The following is an 8,943-nucleotide window of genomic DNA, read 5'->3' on the forward strand; positions in this document are numbered from 1 at the left end:
GTAAAAGTATTCTCCATGAAACAGTAATAATGGATCTTTATCACTATACATTTGTTAAAACCCACAGAATATGCTACAGAGTGAACACTTAATGTAGCCATGGACTTTATAAGAACATATCAATATTGGGTCCTGAATACATTAAATGAACCACACCATACAGGGAGTTAGTAATGGAGGAAACTGTGTGAGTTGGGAGAAAGCATTATAGAATAATTCTTTGTACTTTCCAATGAATTTTCCTGCAAACCTAAAACTGCTCTAAGAAAAGAGAATCTGTTAATAATAATAATAATAAAGCAAAATCTGAGAAACAAAATCTTGGAAAACCAAACCAATATAAGACAATTATCCTAGTAAGGCAGAACAGTTTCTAGAATTGTGACAAGGCAGCATTTTTGGCATCTTTCACATTGATAGCGTGAGGCATCCCACTTGATACCTCTCATCTCTGAGATTGAACCTTCAACAATACTGGAATAATACACAGAGGAAACACCAGCGTCCAGGCCCTACAAATATGAAACCTACCATTCTGCAGTATTCAGTCAACATTGGAATAAGGCCTCAAACTTTGAAGCTTTCATCAGTTTTTGAATGACTACAGAATCAGGACTCACCCAGGTTTACACAACTGTCAAAGAGAGGCAAAAATGTCTAAGAGTACCTCAAATCACAAAATGTCTAAGAGTACCTCAAATCTAGCTTCACAAGAAAATGTAGAATTCAAAGTATTATTCTTGTCCAAAATGCTCCCCTGAAACCAGACTTCAATCATAGAGATGCATAAAAAGCAGGAAATCCTGTGAGGCTTTCAAAGAACAGCATCTACTGCTTCCCAAGAGAGCCTCCTCACATAATGGTTCATGGATGTACTAAAGCCTGATCACTCCAGCATCCTGGAGATGCTCAGCAGTGCTGGGAATCTCTGCTTATGAGCAACTTCTCCAGTGTATTATAGGAACATTATCATAATTTCTGCTAATGGTGCTTCTATTCCAAAGTGGCCAGATTGGTGTTCTGCAATTACCCTTGCTTCTGGATATTATCCTACTTCAAAGGTAAGAAGGATATTTGCTGAGCAATCATTGCTAAACATACTTCACATAAAAGGGATAAGTCATGAAATACTACAAGACTAGAAACAAATGCAAAGTATACTTAATATTTCCTATAATATTGTCTATTTTTATACCACAGTTTAATTCCATTTTGAAGACTATAAAACCAAAGGAAGGAATTGGCTGTTACCTTCTGAAGAAATCTTCTGCACTCCTCTCAAGGTAAAGAGTCCCTGTGTTCACAGAACCCCTTCACTCCTGGATTGAGCAATTCTCGAAGTGTATCTAACTGACCTAAGAAAGAAAAATATGTAAGTAATCCTGGAGAGCATCAGAGAATATTAGCACTTTGTTGCAAGTTGTCCATTTTTTTTCCTGTCACTTTGTGAAATTTCCACATATCTTGCATCAAACTATCTGTGCAAAATAATAAACATTTGTAAAACACATACTTTGAAGGGGAATTTTCTTCCTTTACATAATCTCCCGCTTATACACTTTTGATTGAATGGTGTCTTTACATGTTACAAAGTTAGTTTAAATATTTTCCACAATTATTTGCTTACTTTTCCTAGACATAATTTTATTCTGTGGTCTTGTTAATAATAGCAAGACATTCTGCAAGAGAAGTAGAATATGGTTAGGCTCACACAGTCCTTGTCTGTGGTTTTTCTAAGACTATTTTATTGCTGTACTCTTCTACGAGATAAATGAACACATTTTAGTCCCTAATCTCCTATGCCTAACTTTTTTCTGACCTAAAAATCCCTACCAGAGCCCTAAGTACCCCATCAAGTCTATAATAATGCTGACCTAAGATAGTGAAAAACTGTGCTCCGCCAGCTTGTTCTATAAGATAGCCTTCCATCATCTCAAAGTTCCAGGTATCCTTTTTTTGGAACTAGCAAAGAAAATAAGCTGGCTTTGGCAGTGGATCACAGACTGCTCTAATTCAATGAATCCATTATCCACAGGCTTTCCTTAGCCAGCCTCTTTCCACTGCCTGCAAACTGACTACAGTTCTTTGTAAACCTCTTTAGCAATTCTACCCAAACATCACCATTTACACCCCCAAAGTTCTGTGCTATGGAAAATACAATTTAAAGAAGACTTTCAGTGGAATACCTAATTTTGGAGCTCTTCTTTAAAACCTGTTACACATATGTCACCATCCACAGAAGTGTCTGGAGGAAAAGGGATAACAATGGTGTAGGGATGCACCTAGCTGGAAAGGTCAGGAATCCCAGGCTATGACACCTGCTTTAAAGTGGCCACTCTTGATCTGCTTGGTTGGTAAAGTTCTCTGCTTTTGGAGGCTTATAGTATATGACATGAGATTGATGGCCTTCCCAAACTCTACTAGGAAGAATCATTCTGTTTATCTTTGGAGTAATTAAGAGCAAATTGTTGGAGACTGGGAAAGATGAGATCAATAAATCCTCCAAGAAGAAGTATAGCTTTTCTATTCTTTTAAATAAATAACATAGTCTTTCATTATAAATTGTGTTATTTGCAACATAGGTAATTTACTGACTCTAACTAAATATCTATTAAATATACATTATATATAAGCTCTAGAAAAGGCAAAAATAAGCAATAATGATAATCAGAACAATAGCTACTGTAGGGAATTAACAGGAACACAATATAGAGAAAACTTTCTATCATAATGGAAAAATTCTGTATCTTACTGGTTACTTGGGTGCATACACTTGACAAAAGTCATGGCACTATGCCCTTGAAATCTGTACATTGTAATGTAATTAGTTTATACCTCAGTTAAATGAACTTTAGATAGGGCAAAGGGGAAAAGGGGAGGGAGGAGAAGGAAGGGGGCATAGAGGTAGAAAAGATGGCGGAATGCGATGGTCATCATTACCCTAAGTACATGTATGAAGACATGAAGGATGTGACTCTACTTTGTGTACAACCAGAGGCATGAAAAATTGTGCTCTATATATGTAATATGAATTCTAATTCATTCTGTTGTCATATATAACAAATTAAAATTTAAAACAATTTTAAAAATAAACAATGAGACTCAAAGGCACTTCTTGGTTTTTAGAATGATTTTCGATCATGAAGTCTTTACCTCCTTCCTGACCAGTGAAAATATATTTTTCATTTTTCATTTATTCAGATATTTAAGAAAGATTTCACTAAGTATAAATATAACTGCAATTAGCACAGGGACAGAGTGCTAGGGAAAGTAGTGGTAAACAAAACAGAAGTAGCCCCACTTTTGCAGATCAAGGAATCTGTTGGGGCAAAATATGCAACTGAAATGGGCAAAAACAGAGTTATGATGTCAGCCTTGAGAGAAGGCCCACATGTTAACCAAGAGCTTGAATCAAAAAAGAACTACTCTATTCTAAACCCCAAGCTAATCAGAGATAAAAATATGGCTGTTCACTGAGTCATTAAAAGCTGATATTCAGACCAAAGTAAAACAAAAAACACATTTCTATTAAACCAATCTTGTATATTCTATAAATGTAATGAATCAAAATATTTTGAATCAAATTTTATTTAGGGATTGATTTTTTTTTTTAACAGAATTTAGGTTTTCTCCACCCATAGCAGCTGTCTATGGGGATAAGATGGTGTTAAGTGACCTTCTTTCCCATGAGCAAGTTCCAGCTGGGAAGACAGGTGCATCTACTTTTGGTGACTCTGCTGCCAATGAGGGATTTGTAGATACTCCTAACAACAGCATTACGTATGTTTTCAATAAATCCAAGCTTGTAACAGGTGCAGTATTTGATATGCAAACAAATTACACATTTCTATAAACTAGCATTCCAATATAAAATACTTTAAGGTAAATACATCTTCTTTACCATCACCCAGCCCCACACTTTTAAATGAAATCTCTCTTTGGGCAAACCCACTTAGAAAGCACATGGGAAATTTCCACACCCTAACTAGTACCAAGAATTTGTTTCTTTTTTCAGTTTTATAACCTATTTGTTACAAATTAGAGGAGTCACTTAGAAGATTAAGCAGATAAAAGAATATAATTAAGGGGAGAAAAATTAAATAAGATGTGAACTATGTAACTGGGTTATGGAATTCCCAGTCCTTCTAAGGAAGGCTATTCTATTGTTTGTTTTGTGAAACTATCCAAAGGAAGCAAAATGATTGGTTAAAGAATGCCCTAAGAGACAAATTTGGTGGCTCATGCCTTCTTGGGAGGCCGAGACCAAAGGATCACAAGTTCCAGAACAGTCTGGGTAACTTAGCAAGACCCTGATGTTTGTACAAGGCCTGGGTTCAATACCCATTACTGCAAAAAAGAAGGAGAAGAAGGAAAAGGAGAGATGGACGAACATACTAGTAACAGGATGGTTCAAAAATTAGCTTTGGAGTTAGAAGCTTACTTTGAACAAAACTCATATGGATAACAAATGTTGTCAATCAAACATCCACAGTATCACATTCTCAGAGGTCTCTAATCATCTCCTCCATCTCTGACCAAACAAGGAAGGGTTTTGTGTTACATGCTTCTCGCCAGGCTGAGAATGGCCATTTGAACTCCAACAGAACTGGGACTCTAAATAACTATATCATGTCAGAGACCTATTCTACCCTCTCAGAAAATACTGTCAGATTTCAGTCCATACTGCAGAATGACACTTTACTTTCTCACTCTTTTTGGTGACAAGTTGAAATGAAGTTCTCTGTTTCTTATTAGGAATTGCATTCCTTGTTTGTGTGTTTTGCATATTTAATACTGAAGAAAAAGTATATAATTTGCACAAGTATCATTGTAAAAAAAAGAAAAAAAATCTGTTTTACTTGTCTTATATAACTGGAGTTGACGGTTAGAAGACTTACTGGGTTGATAATTGTGCTACAAAATTCTGGATGATTTTTAATGATGTTTGGACAGTTAACAGATTTTTTTTTTTCTACTGATTCCCAGAGACATCACACCACAACCTTTACTCCGCAGGGCTTCTATGCATATATTAGGATAAGCCTTTCCTGTGTCCTTTATTTATTTATTTTTTTTAATAGCTCCAACGTACTGAATCTATCCAGTACTAAAATCTGCTTAAAAGAAGTGAGCCCATTTTTAAAACAGAAATAGAACTTCAGAACTGGTGAGTGGGGACTGAATTTTCCCAGAGGTTAAAATTGTAGGGATCAACTTTCCTACATATTCGTAAGTTAGGTAAACTCAAAAGTTTATATTGAGCTCTTACTATGTGCCATTTTTTTTTTTTTCTGGCAAGGACTGGAGACACACGTTTCTTCCTCTAAAGTAACTGAGCATAGTCAATGAAAATAAAGAGACATAAACATGTACAGAGATAATTTAATGCCATTTGTCAAATGCTATGACAAATGTGTAAACAGGGCTATGAAACATGTTGGCTAGTCACTCAATTTCTTACATGAAATATGAATGACTAGAATAGGTTCCATAAATACCAACTGAGCATGGGACTTTGGGAAAACAGCTTGTGTTATTGAAACCAGTTCTTATACTGTCCTGATTTTACTGACAAATCTCACTCAATGCTCGTACACTTGGTTTTTCCTGTTTTTGTTTCAATAATATTGTCTTTAATACTTATCATATGGCTAGTTCAAGCATAATTTTTTCATCCATAAAGTGTACACACTTATAGGATTATTGTGATATTAAATTAAATAATATCTCTGAGGTGTTCAGTGCAGTACCTGGTATGTGGTTAATTATCTGTACCTTAGGAGGAAGGGAGGGAGAAAAGGAGGAGGGAAGGAAGGAAGCAGAGAGATAAGAAAGGAAGGAAGCAAGCAAGTTAGCTATTAAAGCCTTGGCTTATGTATATAATTATCTGTACTTAGGCAAAATATTTTATGTATAAAGATCTGGGAATAGTTTTCCCCGTTCTTCTCTGAGAAATCATATAACACACACAAATAGGTTCCTTAGTGCTTATATCTGAGAGGCAAACAACACATTCCTTTAAGACTAAGGGCTCACATGGGACCCTTATGTGTGCCTACAGGTCAGTTCTCAGGGAGACAGCAGAACTGAAGGGGCTTTGTTGTCTGCAGTAGAGAGGAGGTCTTCACAGCTTCTATAGGGAAGCAGGTTCCATGTGTACATTCTGTGAGGTATGCACGTTCCTCTTAAATTTATCAGATACACAAATATGAAGATGATGAAATATGCCAAAAGAACACTGGGTACCTTCTTTGGAAAAGGGCTTATGATTCTGGGTAAAAAGGAGGTATGATTCCATAAGGGCTGATTAAACTTTTTAATTGACTATAATTTGTGGATAACTAATAGCAATTTAAGTGAAACTTATCCAAAGACATGCAAATTCCTTCTGGTGGAAGGACAATTGATTTTTCTCCCCATTCCAACTTTAGACGGGTAATCCAGCTTCCCATCTACTTGTAAATTCATTTCAACATTCCTAAACTTTCCATACACATATGTGCATTACTCTGAACCCTGTACTAAATCAGTTGAAAACATTGTACTAATTTGCTAATTAATGATTAAATAAAATGCTTAATAATTTTAAAATATTTATATCAAAATCTTGAGTTTGGGGGCTGGTGATATAGCTCAGTTGGTAGAGTGCTTGCCTCACATGTACAAGGCCCTGGGTTCAATCCCCAGCACCACTAATAAAACAAAACAATAACCTTGTTTCTTTCTTTTGAAAATTATCCTTTATTTTAATTTGGATTTGCCATAATAATTTAATCAAACACTGCCACATAAACCCAGTGTTCATGTTTGTAGATATAATTATTTTGATTTCAAGAAATATTAATAATAAGCTCTCTTATTGATGCCACTGATGATACCATGCAAAGAGAGACTCTCCAAACATTAGGAAACAAAACACACTTTGCTGTAGTTAGTTTTTGTAGTGGGTATAAGTATTTATACCTGTATTTTTCTGTTTTTTTTTTTTTTTTTTTTTTTGGTTAGTGTTGTTCTTGTGTTGTTCTTTTTCTTGTTGTTTTGGTACCCAGGATTGAACCCAGAACGCTTTACCACTGATTTTTTATTTTCTATTTTGAGACAGAATCTCAGTAAGTTCCATAGGACCTTACTAAATTGCAGAGGCTGGCCTGGAACTTGTAATATTCTTGCCTCAGCCTCCTGGTATTGCCTCATTTTATGTTTGCATATTTTTAACTAGTATTGTAATAAAATTGATGTTACACTGTCTTACCCAGGAAAGTTTTTGTCTTTATTTTTTGCCTTTAAAAGACTGTACCTATTGTACAAAATTGAGAAACTGTGACCTAGAGGATTGTGAATAATGTATATTGCAAATTTTTGATTTATAAAGATTTGGTGCTTAAGATATAAAATTCTGGTGTTCTGAAAGAGTTAATTTATTTCAAACTCATTATTGTTTTTAATTTTAATTCATATTGGCTTCTCATGAGATCATGTACTATAAGGATAAAGAAGGCTCAAAATAAATGTCATTGTTTTAAAAACATATACCTAATAGAACATTGAAATCTCCCTAGTACAGCTATAAAATAACATTCATTTCTTTAGATTTTTGGTGTATTATTAATTTGAGTTTAGAAATATTAGAGTCAGACTCTAAGATTATTTTATTAGCAAGTGATTGAAGGAGTCATGAATTTATGATGTTTCCATTTAAAATCAATAAATCAAGAAGAAAGGATTTACACTGAATTCTTGTTGCTTAGGCTAAAAAAGTCATCTCCTGCTTTTTAAAAACAACTTGTATCTTGGAAAAAGTATAACTGTTAGGATGGGAGTCTGCTTTAACTATGTTAAAAAGTCATATATATATATATAAACACATATATACATATATATATAACATATATATACATATGTGCATTTATGCATTTAATATATATATATGTGCATTTTTTTCTACTTAGAAGAGTCTTTCGTAGAACCTGTCCTTAAAACTACATATCTTGAGATAGCTTTCTGGGGTATGTCGCAGACTGTTCTTAGTGGTAGAGAAAAAAAAATACAAATATACAGTTAACTACTATCAGACTGAACAAGTGAGGAATACTCCAGATGTGGTCCTGAACTTGTTGAAAAGAAGATTTTAGGAAGTTGTACTGCCTGGTTGATGACTTTCCTTTGCTTACAAAGCAATTCTCACCAATTAGTAGATTAGGGATATATATCCATTGTTAAATTTCACTTATTGGTACAAAGTACACAAATATTGTAAATTATGTTTATAGCTAGAGGGATTGAATTAAGGCAGCACACTCATTTCAAAAGATTCTGAAAATCAAGCTCAGTGATAGCAGGTACAGTTCTGCTATAGCAAAAACATTTGAGCAGTAATTGGAGAACATTACTTAAGGTAGTTTAGGGAAAAATATAACTATCACATTTTTTTTTTTTTTGCTTCACATTATTTGAGCATATAGACAAATAGATAGAGAGAAGACATATCATTTTATTCCACCATGGATTTTGCTCTTAACTGAGGTATTTCTATGTTAAAGTATGTGCTGATTTTTTTTTAATTTATTGTAGTTCTATTTTTCTATTATATTTAAGTAGCAAAGAAGACTTTCTCTATGCCTCAGGGTAAGGTTGATTCAGAAAGAATAAAGAACCACATTTTTGGCCTTTGAGCAATTAATTTGACCTTTGTAAGTCAACAGTGCAGACAATAGACTTTAAAACCAAGGCTTTGAATTGCAAGTACCAGCTGTTAGAGAGAAAAATTATTCCAAAGGCTTGGATTTAAATATCAAGAGCCAAATCCTAGAGGACTTAGCGCAAAGGGTTTAGTCCACAGTGAAAGGGGCAAAAATAAGAGATACCCTAGAAGCAATTTTCCTACAACACAAAGGAAAATGAAAAAGGAAAAGGAAAACAAAAAAGATTCAGGCCCTATTTCCT

The 8,943-nt window shown here is 34.4% G+C and overlaps 1 non-coding gene across 1 annotated transcript; it reads left to right on the forward strand.

Annotated features, from left to right (window-relative positions):
* The first annotated feature begins 6,622 nt into the window (after positions 1-6,622).
* Positions 6,623-6,695, forward strand: Trnav-cac (transfer RNA valine (anticodon CAC)). Its single transcript has one exon. It is a non-coding gene; the product is annotated as a tRNA-Val (tRNA).
* Positions 6,696-8,943: the final 2,248 nt, after the last annotated feature.

The sequence above is a fragment of the Callospermophilus lateralis genome, chromosome 9, assembly GCF_048772815.1.
Source record: "Callospermophilus lateralis isolate mCalLat2 chromosome 9, mCalLat2.hap1, whole genome shotgun sequence".
In the NCBI taxonomy this organism is placed as follows: domain Eukaryota; kingdom Metazoa; phylum Chordata; class Mammalia; order Rodentia; family Sciuridae; genus Callospermophilus; species Callospermophilus lateralis.